This window comes from Hibiscus syriacus, unplaced genomic scaffold (assembly GCF_006381635.1).
Source record: "Hibiscus syriacus cultivar Baekdansim isolate YM2019G1 unplaced genomic scaffold, ASM638163v2 tig00110328_pilon, whole genome shotgun sequence".
NCBI classification, from domain to species: domain Eukaryota; kingdom Viridiplantae; phylum Streptophyta; class Magnoliopsida; order Malvales; family Malvaceae; genus Hibiscus; species Hibiscus syriacus.
The window spans coordinates 2,568,598-2,589,032 of record NW_024062685.1 but is presented as its reverse complement, the minus strand read 5'-3'; the positions used below and the strand labels follow the sequence as shown (position 1 = coordinate 2,589,032).

General features: G+C 35.9%; 1 pseudogene; it reads left to right on the top strand.

The window, feature by feature from the left end:
• Positions 1 to 17,615: 17,615 nt before the first annotated feature.
• Positions 17,616 to 18,544, top strand: LOC120118851 (annotated as a pseudogene).
• Positions 18,545 to 20,435: the final 1,891 nt, after the last annotated feature.

Genomic DNA, 20,435 nt, shown 5'->3' with positions numbered 1-20,435 from the left:
CAAAATGATCATTAACATTATCGTTTGTTATAAAATGGTCACTCGACGTTAACCGTCGTTAACTAATCGTTACTAAAGCAATGAAATGCTGATGTGACACGTTAAACTAACTGACTCAGCATGTTTTACTGACCGTTTGACTATCTTTTTCTTCTTCTTCTTCTTAGTGAAATAGAAGGCAAAGTGAGGAATGGAGAAAGAAAAGAAAAGGCAAAAGGCCTTGGTTTCGCTTCAATTCCAAACTTCTAATCCAAAAGCAAAAACAAAAATGGAGAAACTTCCCAGCAACTCCCTCATCAAATGCAAACTTAATTTAAAACGTCAGGACAACAAGTTCATTAACTCTGAAAAAAACAAAAGCTGGTCGAGATTGTTGTTACGTCTTGCTGGTATTATTAATCTGTTATTGCGAGAACCGAGTCATTCCACACCTCACGTCTCGGCTCTTGCCCATTTTTATTAATACCACATTCATGATAACATTACGAACATCTAGCTATATCCTGTGGCGGCTCCTTCTCTAGAAAACGACATTCACGGTTTCAAGATAAAAGATTCAAAATCCAAACAAACTCATAAAAAGCTTCAAACCGGATCTTTCTTCTTCTCCTCTAGTATCAAAACTTCTTCAATTACATGAACAAAAAATGAAGACAAAATAAACATGGTAAGAGAAAATTGTTAGATTTGTCTAGAAATTAAGTTGACAAGTTGGAAATTTCATCTTGGTTGGTGGCCAACTTATTGGAAATTTCATCTTGGTTGGTGGCCAAACTTTGAACATGTGAATTTCATATTTGGTGGCTAACTTGTACACATTGGAAAATTCTTTGGTAGGTGGCCAAACTTTGAACATATTGTTCTTGAAACTCAACTATAAATAGGCCTAAGTATTTCCATTAGAAATCATCCCAAAAACAAGTTCTCTCTTCCTCTTGTATTCTTCATTCTCCCACTTTGGGAATTCCAAAGAATTTCATTTGTTGTAATATTGGTGATATAGTGAAGTTATCATCCGGTGTGGTGCCTGAGGAGTAGACGATATTCTCGTCGAAACTCATAAATTTGGTGTGTTCTCTCCTTTATTATTTTTTATTTTGTTCTTTTCTATTGTGTTTCAATATTCAATAGTTTGACAGGTTTATCCGCTGTGCAACCTTTGGTGGTTTTAATCTTGACATTTTAGGTCAATTTTAAAACTACGTTCGTGTGGGAAATAACCCGTTTTCCCTAACAATTGGTATTAGAGCTTCGGTTGAGGTTATTCTGGTGCTTCCATTGCTGAAAAGATACAGTTCATGATATTGAATATTGTTCGATAGAATTAAAATGCCAAAATGCAGATCAGTTGAGACATCAAGCTCTTTATCTGGACCGGTGAGGAGGGTGATGTCAAATGCAAATTTCTCGGTGGAGTTGTTCGATGGATCCGGTCATTTTGGCATGTGGCAAGGCAAGGTGTTAGACGTTTTATTCCAACAAGGTCTAGACATCGACATTGAGGAAGAAAAGCCCGAATATATGGAGGAGAAAGAATGAGGAATAATCAATCGTTTGGAGTGCAGCACGATTCGATCTTGTCTTTCCAGGGAGCAGAAGTATGGCTACAAGAACGAGACTTCTGCAAGTAAGATGTGGAAAGCTTTGGAGGAAAAATTCCTGAAGAAAAGCTCTCAGAATCGTCTCCACATGAAGAAAAGATTGTTCATATTTGATTATCAACCAGGCACCAGTATGAATGAACACATCACTGCGTTCAATGAGCTAGTGGAAGACTTATTGGGCATGGATGAAACCTTCAAAAATGAAGATTTGGCTTTGATGTTGTTGTCATCTCTTCCAGATGAATTTGAGCACCTTGAGACAACGTTACTTCATGGTAAGGATAATGTTACCCTTAAAGATGTAACTGATGCTTTGTATAGTTATGAACTCAGGAAGAAAACCAAGAAGGAGAGCAAGTACGAAGCAGCAGAGGCCATGGTGGCAAGAGGTCGCTCGAAAAGTCAAAAGCCAAAGTGAAGAGGGAGATCAAAGTCGAAGTTCAGACTGGGAAAAGATGAATGTGCCTTTTGTCATGAGAAAGGCCATTGGAAGAAAGATTGTCCGAAGCTGAAAAAGAAAGGAAAAGCTGCTCCAGATGTATGTGTTGCAGAGCATGATGCACATGACTTGGTTGCTTCATCAACAACATTCCATTCCGGTGAGTGGATATTAGATTCGGGTTGCACCTATCATATGTCCCCTAATCGGGAGTGATTCTCCGATTTAGTGGAACTAAATGCAGGAGTTGTTTATATGGGCAATGACAATGCCTGTAAAACTGTTGGGATATGTTCAATTCGATTGAAGAATCAAGATGGATCAACCAGAGTTCTGATGGATGTCCGTTACGTGACCAGTTTAAAGAAAAATCTCATCTCGTTGGGAGCCTTAGAATCCAAAGGCTCAGTAGTCACTATGAGAGATGGAGTTTTAAAAGTCACATATGGCGCACTTGTGATGATGAAGGGCATCAGGAAAAATAATTTGTATTACTACCAAGGTAGTACAATTATTGGAGCAGTTGCAGCAGCTTCCGGAGGTGATGATTTGGACGCAACCCAGTTGTGGCATATGCGGTTGGGACATGCTGGAGAGAAATCCTTGCAAATTCTGGCAAAGAAAGGATTGTTGAAAGGTGCAAAGGCTTGCAAATTGAACTTTTGCGAGCATTATGTTCTGGGAAAACAGAAGAGAGTGAAGTTTGGCACCACTATACATAATACAAAAGGTATTGTAGATTATATTCACTCAGATGTATGGGGTCCTTCAAAGACATCGTCTTTGCGAGGAAACCATTATTTTGTAACTTTTGTAGATGACTTTTCCAGAAGAGTTTGGGTGTATCCGATGAAGTCTAAAGATGAAGTACTTCAAATTTTCCTGAAATGGAAAAATATGATCGAGAACCAGACTGGTAGAAAGATCAAACGTATTAGGACGGACAATGGAGGGCAATATAAAAGTGACCCATTCTTTGATGTTTACCATGAGTATGGTATTGTTCGACACTTCACTGTTAGACATACACCACAACAGAATGGGGTGGCAGAGCGTATGAATCGAACACTATTGGAGAAAGTTCGATGTATGTTGTCTAATGCTGGGTTAGGCAAGGCATTTTGGGCTGAGGCTGTGACATATGCTGGCCATCTCATTAATCGTCTGCCATCATCAGCGATAGGAGGAAAAACACCATTGGAGGTATGGTCTGGAAAACCTGCTACTGATTATGATTCCTTACATGTATTTGGATCCACTGCTTATTATCATGTGAAGGAATCCAAGCTTGATCCGAGAGCAAAGAAGGCTCTCTTTATGGGAATCACCCATGGAGTGAAAGGATTTCGCCTTTGGTGTTTAGACACCAAGAAGATAATTTGTAGCAGAGATGTTACCTTTGATGAATCTGCCCTAGTAAAGAAGGTAAGAAGTGAAGCTGTCCAGACAAGTAGTACTCCGCAGCAGGTGGAGCATACTCCAAAACAGGTGGAGTTTCAGCAGATGATGATCCTAGAAGTTGATGCAGTTGATTCTTCAACTCCAATAGAAGAATCAGAATATGAAGAGGTTCAAACCCAAGAACCATTGGAGACACCAGAAACACTTGCAGTTACAAGGCCAAGGAGAGAAATTTGTAGACCTGCTCGATTTGTTGATATGGTGGCCTATGCTCTTCCAGTTGTTGATGATGATATCCCTATCACTTACCAAGAAGCAATACAAAGCTTGGAAAGTGATAAGTGGAAAAGTGCCATGGATAAAGAAATGCAATCTCTCCAAAAGAACGACACTTGGAAACTGGCACAATTACCGAAAGGTAAAAGAGCCATTAGATGCAAGTGGGTATTTGTAAAGAAAGATGGATCTCATAACAAGAAAGATGTTCGCTACAAGGCACGGTTGGTAGCTAAAGGCTACGCTCAAAAGGAGGGAATCGACTACAATGAAGTATTTTCCCCTGTTGTGATGCATTCCTCCATTAGAATATTGTTGGCCTTAGTAGCACAATTGAATTTAGAGCTAGCTCAACTTGATGTAAAGACGGCTTTCTTGCACGGTGATTTAGAAGAGGTGATCTATATGACACAGCCAGAAGGATACAAAGATAGTGGTTGTGAGAAATGGGTTTGTAAGCTGAACAAATCGCTATATGGATTAAAGCAATCTCCGAGGTAGTGGTACAAGCGATTTGATAGATTTATGAGGAGGAAAAAGTATACTAGAAGCAAATATGATCATTGTGTGTATTTGAAAAATCTCAAAGATGGATCTTTCATTTATCTTCTCTTGTACGTTGATGATATGTTGATCGCTTTGAAGAGTCAAAAGGAGATAGACAAATTAAAGGCTCAGTTGAATCAAGAGTTTGAGATGAAAGATCTAGGTGAGGCCAAGAAGATTCTTGGTATGGAGATAAGCAGAGATAGACAGAGAGGGAAGCTTTGTTTAACACAGAAGCAGTATCTGAGAAATGTATTACAATGTTTTGGCATGAATGAAAATACCAAACATGTAAGTATCCCATTGGCTTCTCATTTGAAACTTAGTTCTCAATTATCTCCTAAAACTAACGAAGAACGAGTGTATATGGCAAAAGTTCCATATGCTAATGCAGTTGGGAGCTTGATGTATGCAATGGTGTGTACGCGTCCTGACATTTCACAAGCAGTTGGAGTTGTGAGCAGGTACATGCATGATCCTGGAGAAGGACATTGGCAAGCTGTGAAATGGATTCTACGGTATCTCCAACAAACCGTGGATGTTGGTTTAGTTTTTGAACAGGATGAAGCACTTGGTCAGTGTATGGTTGGATATGTTGATTCCGATTATGCTGGTGATTTGGATAAGCGTTGATCAATTACTGGGTATTTGTTTACTCTTGCTAAAGCCCCAGTAAGTTGGAAGTCTACATTGCAATCTACGGTGGCCTTGTTTACTACAGAGGTAGAATACATGGCAGTTTAAGAGGCTGTAAAGGAAGCAATTTGGCTTAACGGGTTGATGGAAGACTTGGGAGTTGTTCAAAGTCACATTAGTCTCTATTGTGACAGTCAGAGCGCTATTCACTTAGCGAAAAATCAAGTCTACCATTCAAGGACTAAGTATATCGACGTGAGGTATCACTTTGTGCGGGAGATCTTTGAAGAAAAAAAGATTCTACTTCAGAAAATTGCGACATCAGAAAATCCTGCAGATATGATGACCAAGGTGGTAACAGTAATCAAGTTTAATCATTGTTTGAACTTGATTAACATCCTGAAAGTATGAACACCTTCGGGTGTGTGGCGCTTGTGAGCGTAATTAGAGGCACTACAAATTTGGGGAGTTGAAGAAGTTGAGTAGGCTTGGTAATTTCAAGCCAAGGTGGAGATTTGTTAGATTTGTCTAGAAATTAAGTTGACAAGTTGGAAATTTCATCTTGGTTGGTGGCCAACTTATTGGAAATTTCATCTTGGTTGGTGGCCAAACTTTGAACATGTGAATTTCATATTTGGTGGCTAACTTGTACACATTGGAAAATTCTTTGGTAGGTGGCCAAACTTTGAACATATTGTTCTTGAAACTCAACTATAAATAGGCCTAAGTATTTCCATTAGAAATCATCCCAAAAACAAGTTCTCTCTTCCTCTTGTATTCTTCATTCTCCCACTTTGGGAATTCCAAAGAATTCCATTTGTTGTAATATTGGTGATATAGTGAAGTTATCATCCGGTGTGGTGCCCGAGGAGTAGACGATATTCTCGTCGAACCTCGTAAATTTGGTGTGTTCTCTCCTTTATTGTTTTTTATTCTGTTCTTTTCCATTGTGTTTCAATATTCAATAGTTTGACAGGTTTATCCGCTGTGCAACCTTTGGTGGGTTTAATCTTGACATTTTAGGTCAATTTTGAAACTACTTTTTTGTGGGAAATAACCCGTTTTCCCCAACAAAAATTACCTTTTAATGCAACTTTGTGTATTCTATATGATAGAAGGAAAAATGAAGGAGTTGATATGGATGAACTTTAATTGATTTTTGTGGGTTTTAGTAGTTATGAGCGAAAAGTAAGCCGGAAAGAAAACCGAAAAAGTGGCGTTTGGGTTTTGTTTTTTTCAAAGGAAACAAAAAAATAAATCAAATTTGATTGCCTAGCCTGATATCTCTCTGTCTCTTTTTCTTTCACGTTGTTTCTTATTTCATGAAGAAGAAGAACGGTCGGTCAAACATGCTGAGTTAGCTGGTTTAATGTTCCACATCAGCATTTTGTTATTTTAGCAACGTTAGTAACCATTTTGTAACAAACAATAATATTAGTGACCGATTTGTGACTTTTTAAATATTAGTGGTGAAAACAAACATTTACCTAAATATTAGTGACCACTGGCATAGTTTACCCATTTATTTTAAAAGTATGCATGACAAATGATAAAATTTGCACAACAAAAGTTAGCTCAGTTGAGAGTGCGTGAAGATATGAAAGTTTCGTGTTCGATCCACGCTCACGGCACAGCCCCAGAAGCTATATTGAAATGTCAAGCCTGATATGTTTAGCATAGGCCTTGGCCAACATTCGATTTAACTTAGTAATGGACTGGGAGAAGCAAAATTTGAGCTGGTTCATACCCAAGTTTGATACCTGAATTATTAAAAAATTATTAATAATGATATTTATATAAGCAACTAATGAGTTTTATAGTAATGTGAAATAGAAGGCTAATTATTAAATATCAAATTGTTCTCTTTTTAAAGAAAAAGGACATCCTTTTCGTTTTGTTTTCAACATATAATCTTAAATTACATTTGAAGATATTAATGGTCAAATGTGAACCTCCAACACTCCAAGTGGTATCTATCTTGCCTGTCAGATTTAGGGTTGGTATAGAATTAGAAATAATAAATTTTTATCTCCAAAACAGCATTTCTTCACTTGGATATAGACATAGCTTTTGATCTAGAACTGCATCGAATAATAGCTTCTGGGGCTATGCGATATTAGAGCATATGAATACAAAAATAAGAAACAGGATGAGATAAAATAAGAAGCTTGGATGGTATACGTTGTGCTTTGCAGATGCTTATAGCTTTTCAACCATACCATTGATCCTCACAGCACCCAACTCATTAATCTGATGTAGGGATGGCAAACGGGCAGGTCGGGTGCGGATACCTCCTCCCCATCTCCATACCCACATAATATTTTTTAATCCATCACTCGCCCACCACCATGATGGGTAAAAATTTTCAAATCCACACCCGTCCACGCGGGTACATTCTCAAATCCATCCCCACACCCACTACCCAACTAGAGACGTACCCGGCCAGACCCGTCTGACAGCTAGGGGTGTGCAAAAAATCCGATCCAACCAATACGATCCATTGATCTATTGACCCGATCTAAAAATTCGAATATCCGATCTATTTTTCAATTTTTGGATAGTTCGGATCGAGTATCCGAATTTTTTTTCGGATTATAAGATCAGATACGGATTGATAAAACACCATGTTCGGATTATCCGAAAACCCGAAAAAAATTTAGGCTATATTTGAAGACTAGAGGAGGTTTTCGCATAAGACGTGGGCACAACTTATTCATCCTGAGGTATCGCAGAAGAAGTCTGCAGTTAAGGCGTGGGCACGCCTTACCAGTCCATATAACCCTAATTTAGGGTTATGAATTTACAAGAAAATTGAGTTTAATGACGGTTAAAAGACTATATTGAATCATTCTTATCTTAAAAAAAAAGAGTTTAAGGCGATAAGAATTACAAATGATGGATGGACACCTAAACAAATTCATTCTTTGAGTTGTAAAAATATTATGGACACAACTTTCTCTGAGTTATTTAATCAGTGACTCTTTGTTTGTTGATGCACATGTTTCTTATTATAATAAAGTTTCACCTACCCAAAATTAAAACATGATTTCATCTCTTTCCTCACGCCAGCTATCAAAAAGGCTTATACAAATCTAAGCAAATGATCCATGATGCGTAAAATATAGCCCGATGTTTGGATCTTTACCTTTGCATTATCCCAATCCAGAAAAAGAAGATCAAATCTAAGTTGTATTGATTTTGGGCTTTTTTAAGATGTTTTTGTTTTTCAATGCATGATTATACAAATTATAATGCATACATTATTCATAATTTTCAAAATCAGCAAAATGTGTGAATGCACTTAAATTCAGAAGAATACCAAAATCGATAATTCAATATACGTACATATAACTTGTTTCTTAAAAATCAAAATCAATATATGAATGCTCTTAGATTCAGCAGAATATCAAAATCAAAATAATGGAGTATTGACTACTGGCCTTGTATCTTGAACAAAACTAAGAGGATTAGATATGAAAATCAGAGTATTCACCTTACGACAAATTAAAGCGGCTACAAACAACTTCAATGCAGCAAACAAGATTGGCGAAGGTGGTTTTGGATCTGTGTATAAGGTGACATATAACTCTACTACCCGCAGAAGAGACCAGAGTAAAGAAGAGGAAGAAGGCGTACCTGAATGAGTTGGAGACCAGAGTTTGAAACTTAGAGAAGAAAAACTACCAGAATATCGACACAATAACCATCAAGCAAAGCACGAGAGGTTTGAAAGAAAAAAAATTGATTCATAAACTTATCCCTAATATTTGTTTAAAATATAAGTTATATCTTATGCAATATTAAGATTTATAAAATAGTCTCTAAAATTATACCTAAATTCATAATGGTCCAAAATTTAATGGATATTTAATGGGCGGGCGGATGCGGGCAGGTAAGGTCTCAAACACATCACCCGCCCACTACTCGCGACGGGTACCACTTTCTAAACCCACACCCGCCCACTACCCACTAAAATTATACCCATCCCCGCCCCAATTAAAATAAATACGGTACGAAATCTACGAAATTATACCCGTTTACGTGGCAATGTAAAAAGCAAGCAACATCATACCTAATTTATATTTAAATTGAAAAATCAGGATATTGAGAGACCGTCAAACTGAAAATCTAAAGGTCACATGTTCAATCCACGCTCACCGCATTTAAATGTTTTTGTTTTTGTTAATCTCAGAATTGATTCCACATGGCATGACATCAAAGCTTAAACAAATAGTCTATTGATCTGAGCCTTTTTACAGGCTTCCAACATCATAGGTCCATAACTTTGTTATGCAACCGCCCAATTCTCCAATATATATTAACATAATTAGAGTTCTTATGTAATATTTCTTTTTTTTGAAAAATAATAATTATATCTTCCTGTTATAATATTTTCAATACTTATTTAAAAAACATTTTAATTTCTTTATAATATTGTTTTGTTTTTATTATATTTCATATTTTGAGAATGTTACCGGATGATAATTCAATTTAAAAAAATTATTAGTTCTTTCCATATTTATATTGTGTCTTAATTCTTCCTATATTTTATTAAAATTAATCACTATAATAAAACTATGTATACTATAAAATTTACCAGGGTCATGATGTGTTGAGATTCTATGACATATTTCAATTATTTTTATATATTTTTACATAATTTGTATAATAATTTAATTTTAAATATAATTGAGTTTATTTATTCAAAAATTTAATCATCATACCTATTATGGATTAATATAAGTATAATTTTTAAAATTTTAATCCAATTTACTGAAACATCACGAGAGCATTGTTCTTAGCAATATGAAAACAATCCCCACGCAATAAGAAGCTTTAATCGGCAATTCAAAGAGGCTGCCTCTTCGACAACTAAGTGATATATATTTTATATTTCATGGGATAATTAGTAATCTGCTTTAATAAATGCTGGTGGAAGAAGGTACAATAAATAAGAAAATGAAATGCTCACCATAATAAATATAATTAATTTATCGCCATTAATATTATTTATTCCCAATCATATAACAAAACCCTCAGTTTGGTTAAGTAGTTAGGAGTAGAAGGTTTGGCCTAAAGGTCAAGTGTGAAGACAAAATTTATGATCAATGAATAGTGATATGGTTTAAATATAATGATTAAATTATGGTGCCTTGAAAAACTGGATGGTTCGGTTACAAGATTTATCGTTTTAATGATTAAATTGATAGTTTTAGAAAAATTGAGTAATCATTTGGACAAATTTATCCTATAAACAATCTTCAAAGCAAATAGGTAGGACATGCTTATAATTATTAATTAGGTTTACCATCAAACTTCAATTGTCAATAAAGATATGGTTTGACATATTGGACGGCTGAAATTGTTCCAATCAAGAAAGTCCATTTGCAGGTCATCATTATTTAAAGGTTAAATTACATGTTTTTTTAATGGATTTTTTATGTTATTAAGGATAAGCATACAAAATGGGACAAAGTAAAAAACTTTTCTACACCTAAATGGAGAAAAAAGAGGCCCATGTTAATGTTGGACAAGAAAAAATACATTCCAGGCAGAATCCCTCACCACAAAACCATTAACAAGATTACAATGAAAAATAACACATATATTAGCCGAACACCTTAGACCAATATCTATCACTTCAGTTCACCTCATAGTTGCAATAAATAGAAACAAAAACCAGCAATCTCCACTAGCAGCAACGTATCCCATAAAAGCTCAATATTATACAAGCAGGAACCATCATCCCAACAATCACTAGACGAGACCGAACCAGCAACGAGAGAAACAATAATGAAATCGCAACGACCCACCCCATTAAGCCACGACCAAAGACATTGCAAAAACACAAGACAAATTAAACTCCTCTTCATCAACGTCTAATATACATACCAGAAGGACACGTAAAAAAATTCCACCTATCTTCTTCTTCTTCTTATAACATCAAAAAAAGACACGTAAAAAACCCAAAATACACCATTGAAATTAGTAACAAAAAAAAAATTAAAATAAAAACTTCAGAAAAACATTACCAGACAAATCAAAGCCTACCCACAAAAGCAAGGAACACCTCATGAAGCTCCAAAACTATTTGGGGTAAACTACGCATTTAATACTTAAATTATCAATTTTGATCTATTTTAGTATTTATATTTTTAATTTTTTCAAAATCATACCTAACGTTTAGTTTTTGTTTGATTTTATTACCCGCCGTTAAAAACTTAACATATTTAGTACCTAAACTATCATTTTTAGTTCGTTTTAGTATCTAAACTTTCAATTCCCCCCCCCCCAAAACTTAACGTTAAATTTTGTGTACTAAAATGAAACAAAACAAAACTTTAAGTATGATTTTAAAAAAATTAAATGTTTGGGTACTGAAAAAGACTAAAACTGATAATTTAAATACCAAAAACGTAATTTATCCAACTAGTTAACTTTTTCTTTTGGCAGCCTTGGCAAAATACATAAGCAAGGAATGAGGTTTTCTACATCAACAACAACTCCATCTTGAATCAGCGACCCGTTAGGGGAATGAAATATTCTCAAGATGATAAATAGCGGTATGCGACCGCGATAGCGTCCGTAAAATAGTGGTAGCGTTGCCTTCCGATATACCTGTAATACCGCCCGTTATGGCCACAACACCGTCATCTATGACCGCAATCGTGGTAAACGTGATATAACCGAAAACGCTACCGCTACTTGAATCTTTGACTTGCATGATATCATTGGTGATTGTGAAAGCACCCGAGCAGAACTGCAGCCGATGTTCATGCATCCCTCTTTTGCAAATAAACGACTGGGAAGAGGAGCAGAAAGATAGATTAGAACAGCCAAAAGAAAAGTTATTGATGATGAGGAGCTTGAATCTTGATTTAAGTCAAGAGGTTAGGACATCCAAGACCTCCATTGAGGAAGAAGCTTCTGTCAATAGCAATTTGTCTCTTTCTTGATATTATCCTTCAAATAATGAAACTTATTCTTTGAAAGTAAACATAGCCTGAAAGAGCAGCAACTTGAAGGAAGATGAATCTACAACGTATCTTAAACTGGTGAGAACACTTAATCTAACTATATGATATTGGGAGAATTCCAGTCAGATCTTGTTCGTACTTGTACAAGAAAAAAAATTATCTTCATAGATTGTTGTTGTGTAGTTATTTCCCATGCTAATCAAAATGCATGCGTTTGCAATGAAATTTCAACTGCCCTTTACTTGGAGGTCATGATTTATCTGAGTTTTGTTCTCTATTTTCCATGCTACTTTTCATCTGCTGTTGTTCCGGTCCAGGCTCACAGTTGTGAGTTCTCCTCCACCGGCTTCCCTACCAGCCACCGTTATATATCCAGGATCTTCCTGCTGCAAGTTAAGCCCATTCATCTCTTCTGCTATATAATCCTTTCCAATAATCAACTGCAGAACAAATATATTCATATACCACATACAAGGGTAAAAAACCAAAGAGGTCACTTTTGTTTTCCATTTTATCTTATTTTGATTACCAAAATTTAAAATCTTTTGGTTTGTTAATTATATTTTTAGTTTATTATAATTGAATCATTGTATTGTTCATTCTTATTATTTTGATTATATAACTTACTAATAAAAAATTAAAAATGATTAATTTTTAATTTGATCTTTAAATCTTAAAGAAAATATCACTTTGCCTTTAAATTTTCTCAATCCTGAAAAAAAAAATGAACATCCTGCTCGCCTTCTCCGATTGGTGTCATGAAGTTTAACGCGACGGAGCATACAAGGATAATGCAGCAGGGTGTGGGGGTGTGCTAAGATCAAATAATGGGGACGTCAAAGCTATTTCCGCCAGTCCTATTGCAGGAGATGGCCAGGACTTTGCCGAACTGCGTGCAATCAAAATAGGCCTAAAAATATTCTAAGAAGCACGATTTGTGGGAAAGGCGTTTCCCATAGTGGAGTCTGATTCGTAGGTAGTCCTGAATTAGATCTCAAACTCGGTGTCGAGACCATGGCGTTGGTGGAACACTTTCGACGAAATTGACAGTATGACTCGTGCAATTGGAAAGGTGAATTTTGTATATGTGCCTAGAAGCCAAAATAGGATGACAGATCAACTGGCTAAACAAGGGTTGTCAAGACAAGAATTATTCAAAGCTTGGTGGGACTGATTCTGTTGAATTTCTGCTTAGTTACAGAGATATCTTTTAAACTTTAGCTGTATCGTGCTTGTAGTCTACTACTCTGATTCCTGCACTGGTATATATTGTGTTGTCTTGATAGGAGTTGTGTGGTGTCTGTTTTTGGGCTATTTGTATTCTCTACTGTGTTAGATTTCTGTTGTTATGTTGCTGCTTTGATCTGCTGATATGGGTGGATTAGTTTGTTTATGGTGGGAGCATCTTAGTGTTGAGATTTGAGATTTAGAGAACATATACAGAAAACGTATCTTGCATTTCTAATACAATTGTTAGTGTTATATACACTTGTTCTGCTGAGTTGGCGGCAGCTGCACAGCAGTTATAACAACCTCAACCAACTCCTAACAGCTGGCTAACAGCTCCTAACTAACTTACACACAGCTCACACTTGCACTCACACATACGCACACTTACATTCACTGCTAACAATCCAACATTCTCCCTGCGTCTTCAACACTATTTTTTAGCAACAAGGTAATACAAGCAATTGATCTCTAAACAGTTCAAACGCCCCCTCTTTCAAAGACTTGGTAAGTCCGTCTGCCACCTGATGACATGCTGGAACGTAATTCACCTGAAGCTGTTTTGCTACAACCTTTTCACGAACAAAATGCACGTCCATGTCAACGTGTTTCGATTGAGCATGGTACACTGGATTTGTGCTTAACGCAACAGCGCTCGTATTATCACACCAAATAACAGGTGTATTTCGACTTTGTATACCTAACTCACATAACAACGAGCTCATCCAAGTAATTGATGCTTGAGCCAGCAGTACCAAGGCAAGCTCTATAACATGACGATGTTTACGTTCCACCACTCCATTCTGCTCAGAAGTGTGTGGACACGTAAGCCTGTGTGTAATGCCAGCTTTCAACAAGTAGCTTGACAATCTTCGATATTCATCTCCCCAGTCACTTTGAACAACCTTGATGTGCAAATCAAACTGCACCTTAACCATCTGCTGGAACATTTCAAATGCACTGATTGCTTGAGCTTTGTCTTTGAGCAAGTAAAGCCATGAGTGTCTGGTGCATGCATCGACAAAGGTAACATAGTACTTGTAACCGTTCGAAATAACATGGGAGGGTTCCTAAAGATCTGTGAAAACTAACTGAAAGGGAGTGTCATACACTGTTGTAGATGCATGAAATGGTAGCTTATGACTCTTTCCCATTTGGCATGCAACACACATTTTATTAACACTCGAAGGAAGAGTTACATTTATTTCTTTACAAACTTTCAGTAAGCTATCATGCGATGGGTGTCCCAAACGCTGATGCCACAAGTCATACACAGCTGTGGATAACTGTGTTGAGTAACTCTCTGCCTTGGATCTGTCTTCAGGCACAACATCAATCACAAAGGAATATAAGTCACCTTCTTCCTTCCCTCGAAGTAAAATTGAACCAGTTTTCTCGTCACGAACACAACATTCATGCGTATGGAATTCAAGAAAAACGTTGTTATCCCTAGCAAGCTTTGACACCGAGAGTAGATTCTTGGTTATTCTTGGCACATGCAACAAATCGGTTAACAACAACACACGTGATGATGTAAAAAGAGGAGATCTACCAACAGATTTGACATCTAAAGCACCACCATCACCAACTATTAACTTACCTGGATTATTAAAGTCCACTGTTGAGAGATGTTCATGCCATCAGAGGTGACATGGTGTGTGACACCCGAATCCACCACCCAATGGTCACGAGCAGTTTGTGACTTGAATTGAGACACCTGATGGGCACCAGATTTTTGACTGGTGCTGCAATCACATCCAAAATCTTTAGTTGCATTAGCAGCATAGTAAGCATTTCCTGATTCAGCCTTTGAGTAAGTATCATTGTTGGTTGTAATTCCAGGAAAGTCTTCATCGAACCGATGCCATCATCGATCAACTAAATGACTGTTTTTACCACACAATTGGCATTGCAACCGAGACCGACCCCGACCTCTACCAGCTGACCGGCCACGCGAGTACGTTTGACGAGACACAGTGTTACGATCAGACTTATCCATATTTTTCCTCGAAACTTGCCCTTGAAGCAAGTGTGCACTCATAGGAAGTGATTCAAGCGGATCACCGAATCCCGCTAGTTGAGTCTCGACATCTAGTAACATAGTGTAAATAGTATCAAGAGACACTGATTCACGCATGGTAGTTATGACAGTCACAAAAAGCTGATACTCAAGAGGTAAGCCCTTTAAGATGCTCGCCACATGCACTGCCTGAGATACAGCGCTGCCACACGATGCTAACGCATCGCATACTTCTTTAACGCGAGTGAGATAAACTATCATAGACTCATCTCCTTTCTTAAGAGACTGAAGCTTGTAATGCAAGCTGATAACGGTCGTTGTAGATCTATTCGAAAAGAATTGAAGCGCCGTGCTCCACACTGCAGAGGCAGTTTCAGCACCTACAAACTGAGGTAACAGCTGTGGACTTATTGTTGACAGTAGCCAGGACGCGAGAACACTGTCCTGAGCCACATATTCTTCATACAACTTGTTCAACACAACTTCACCATAATCACTAACCACCATTTGTGACGGAGCAGTCATTGAGCCAGTGAGAAGCTGTTCAAGTCTATGGCTTCGAACGGTGAGAAGCACCTGTTGTTTCCACAACAAAAAATTTGCTTCATCCAATATGACATTAACTTTTTTGTTTGAGAAAGCCTTAGCATTCCTCGAGACCTCCATTGAAGAAGCAAGTTGATCAATACTCATTGTGACGACTCTTTGTCAAGCAGCGAGAGCAGAAGGAAACTGCCCGGATCGTCCAGCGAAAGATACCATGTTGAGACTTGAGATTTAGAGAACATATACAGAAAACGTATCTTGCATTTCTAATACAATTGATAGTGTTATATACACTTGTTCTGCTGAGTTGGCTGCAGCTGCACAGCAGTTATAACAACCTCAACCAACTCCTAACAGCTGGCTAACAGCTCCTAACTAACTTACACACAGCTCACACTTGCACTCACACATACGCACACTTGCACTCACACATACGCACACTTGCACTCACACATACGCACACTTACATTCACTGCTAACAATCCAACACTTAGTGGTGCTGGTTTCAGATCATTATGAGAAATGTTGGTTTTGTATTTCCTTAAATTGAAAAATTTTATATTTTCAAGGCTGCAGACTCCCCCTAAACACATTGTCTTCTTATTTCCCAACGACTACCCCTCAAAGCTTACAAACCTAACCTAACGTCATCTTCGATTTTAAATGTCGACTTGCAGGAATGCGTTCAACGCCACAACAGTATAAATATTGGCAGGGACCGCATTTTGGAACCTTCCTTTAGACCACCAACATTTTGGCGACCTCCAACCTCGGTCTTCCATTAATGAAAAGTCCCGGTTAGCAGGTTCGCTTTTAATAAAAGCATCCATATGCAGTACAAGGAATGAAACATTACTTTCTTTTGGATAGGCCAACTATCGTATGGAACATCAACAAGCAAAAGGATAAAAAAATATGCCTTGTATATGTTGAAAAAGAGTCATCTTGGAGAATGATATTGCTTTGGGATAGTGACAGATCTAGAAATTAAAAAATATAATCCATAATTTTAATGTTCACATTCTACAAAATTTGGCAAAATTCTTATTTTTTTTATTTTTATTAATAAATTAAACTAACTTTTCTCAAAATAATGGGCATGCAAAGGCTCCCCTAAGGAGCCATATACATCCGCTTACTTTGCTTTGGGACACAGACAGGGTAAAGTTGATCTGAAGGTCTTGATTTAGTGAGAGCACGACGGCAATGGTAGAACAAGATTTTTCGAGTTAGTTTAAGAAGATAAAATCGTAGAAGGGAGCAGGGAGGGAAAATAGATGTTTAGCTATGTGTCTTTGTCAGCCTGAAAAGGTGTTCAAAGCTATATTAACAATGGACTATAACAATATGAGTTAAAAGAAAGGTTAAATTTATATTTTATCTAAATTTCATAGGTTCACGTCATTAAAGTAGCTAAAGTTGATGCAAAATGATTAAACTGTAACAAATTGATAATGTAAGTGATTCAAATGTAACGTTTCTAATTTCAATGACCAAGATAAGACAAAGTGAAAACAAAAGTGACCTTCATGGTAGTTATCTCAAAATAAAAGGCTCAATATATCACTTGGTACATGAATTTGTCACTTTTTACAAATATAGTATATGTATTTTCTTTTGAACCAATTTGTTACTTTATTAATCTTTAGCAAGGTACATAGACTCTACAAACACAAGTATTACAATTCAAAATCAATAAAAAAACAATATTCTCATCTACCATTTAATAAAATAATAATATTTTTTAAATATGATGAAAAAGTAAATTTTCTTTCATGTAATGGACCGTCGATTAAAAGTATACAAAACATGATGGGTGGAATTTAATTTTTTTAATAACCTTTTTATTTTCTTTTGGCCATCCAATCGTCTAAGAAGCAGAACAGGAGAGTATTCAGGGCCGGCCCAATACATGTGTCAAATGAGCCTTAGGCCAGGGCAGCATGATTGAGGGGGTTCATAGCCATTCCATGCAGAATAACACAGGTCAAGGAGCTTCTTCATTAACAGAACCAGAGAGATATAACCTAAGGATGAGATTGAGAGACTTAAGAATGAAAAAGAGTCACTTGCTTTAGAGTTAAAGAGGCAAGAACAGACACCGCAAGGATTTCAGATGCAAATGCAGCTTTTGAGGGAGCGTTTACTCAATATGGAACAGCGACAGCGAAAAATGATGTCTTCCGTGGCTCAAGTCTTGCAGAAACTAGGGCTTGCCATAAATCTGAGACCATAATTGGAGACTAATGACAGAAAGAGAAGGTTGCGTAGAATTGCTTACTTATATGATGAAGTCGGGATTGAAGATAGTCAGACATGCAATTCCCTAATCACTAGAGAAAATGCAAATTTCACATTGTCGTCCAACATCGAGCCATTTGAACAATTAGAGCCATCTATGATATTTTGGGAGAATATGGTTCATGATTTTGGTCAAACTAACGTTCAAGGTAATTCAAACCTTGAATTAGATGAATCAACAAGTTGTGCAGAAATGCCATCAATAATATCTTGCATTCGGCTTAATATTGATGCTCAACCTAAATCCCCCAGGATTGACATGAACTCTGAGCCTGCCCAGTTGTTACATCTGAGCCTATTACAGAAAAGGAACAACCTGCAAGAACTACTGAACCTGCAAGAGCTGGCGTTAATGATATGTTCTGGGAACAATTTTTGACTGAAAATCCTGGTTCAACTGAAACTTAGGAAGTCCAGTCAGAAAGAAAAGATTCCGATGCTAGAAAGAATGAAAGCAAATCTGGTGATCAGAGAAGATTTTGGTGGAATATGAATAATGTAAATAACCTTGCAGAACAGATGGGGCATCTAACTCCCGCTGAGGGAACTTGATATTGGTTGATTTTTTTTATGGCTTTTGGTGCCTCGATATTCAGATGTATTAAATATAGGTATGATTGGTTTGATGTGGAAATAAATAGATAACTTATGTTTGAGTTCATCTTCTCAAGCATGTCATTATGTTCACACGTTCATTTGTTTTTAGGTGCTATACAACTATAGTGATTTACATGGCCTTTTTTATCTGCTTCAATATAGTTAAGATTCACATAATTTTTTGAGAAAACCGTTGATTGATTATAGTGTTTTTAGGTTTTAGTTTGTATTAGTATTGATATTGTTTGACTATAATTTCTATTACATTTTTGTTTTAAAAAAATTATTTATGTTTTGTCTATTATACGGTACAAGTATAGGGCCTAAAATTATTATCTCGCACAGGACATTAAAACTCATTGGACCGGCCCTGGGAGTATTGTTACTATTTTTCTCTTATATTTATCTTTTATCTTTCTTGAACGACAAAAACCTTCGTGCACGCAATTAGTATATTAATTTTAGTTTTACTTGAACACCTTTTTCATAGATCCAAGAGTCGTATACAGTAAGAAAATTTTGAATTAATTCGTCATTTTATTATATTATTAAAAATGTTTTTATACAATTTAAAATACATGTTTCAAAGTATCTTTAATAATTGAAAAAATATATCCAATGCTTGGTGAATATTTATCGTGCCTTGGTCATGGTTGCTCCCATTCAGAGCAGGAGTCTCTCACCAACATATTTTGTGAGGATCAAGCACAAAGAGAGAGAAAGAGAGCGCTCCCTACTTTCATTTTCTGTTTGATGAAGAGATTGCGAAGCCACACTATTCTCTGGGTTTAAAACTAAAGAAAACATCTCTACCATTCCTGTCATTGCCTGAAATACGGACTAAAAGTTTTTACATGTTGAGATTAATTACAAATTTGGACTAAATTGGAATAATTGTAAAATTTTAGAGCCACTTTCATATTTTTTTCAAATAGTTTTTGAGCCATTTCTGGAACCCTGGAGTCCGATGACATCTCCTCTAGTTTCCCCTGTTTTTTCTTTAATTTTTCTGAATATTGAACTAGCTGAATACTTATGAAGTTTATGGGGTTTTTCAAAAATATTTATAGTAGGGTCCAATTGTCATGACCTTAAAAAATAAATTATTTTTTAATCGATAGAGTTAATGATACATTGATAGAATATTCAAAATTTAATTGATATTGATAATTTGAATATGGATATAAATGTTTTAAAATTTAAGAACTTATAATGAGATCATAATTTGGGATTGATGTAGAATATTTTAAAATTTTAAAATTAATTTAAAATAAAAATCATAATTTAGGGATCTCCTACGCAAATAAAGATTTTGGGATTTGTATTAAAATTTAAGGGAGATAATAAACTTTTTTAACATATTAGAATAATAAAAAATTATAAATATCAAAATATCTTAACATGTAAGCATTAAACAGTGGCAAAATAAATAAATAATATATATATATATATATATATATATATATTTCAATTATCATGGTTTATTTATTTTATTTTTTTATATAAATCATTTAAATCTATTATGATTAGGTTTTTAAAAAAATATTATAGTTAGTGGTATATATAAATAGAGCGTTCAATGAATTATTCGTGAGTCATTTGTATGATGTTCATTTATTGAACTAAACAAACGGATATGAACAAAACTTTTATGTTCATTTAATAAACGAATGAACATAAACATATGTGCGTTCGGTTCGTTTATATTCACTAACAAACCCGTTTGTTGACTCGTTTACTCAATTCTCCTTTTTTTTATATATTCTTAATATTGGTGAAAATAGAGACTAATTGAACATAAGTTAAACTCTAAAATTGAAACAATGAAGCCTAAAAAACTTAAAAACCAGTGGTGTAATTTTACT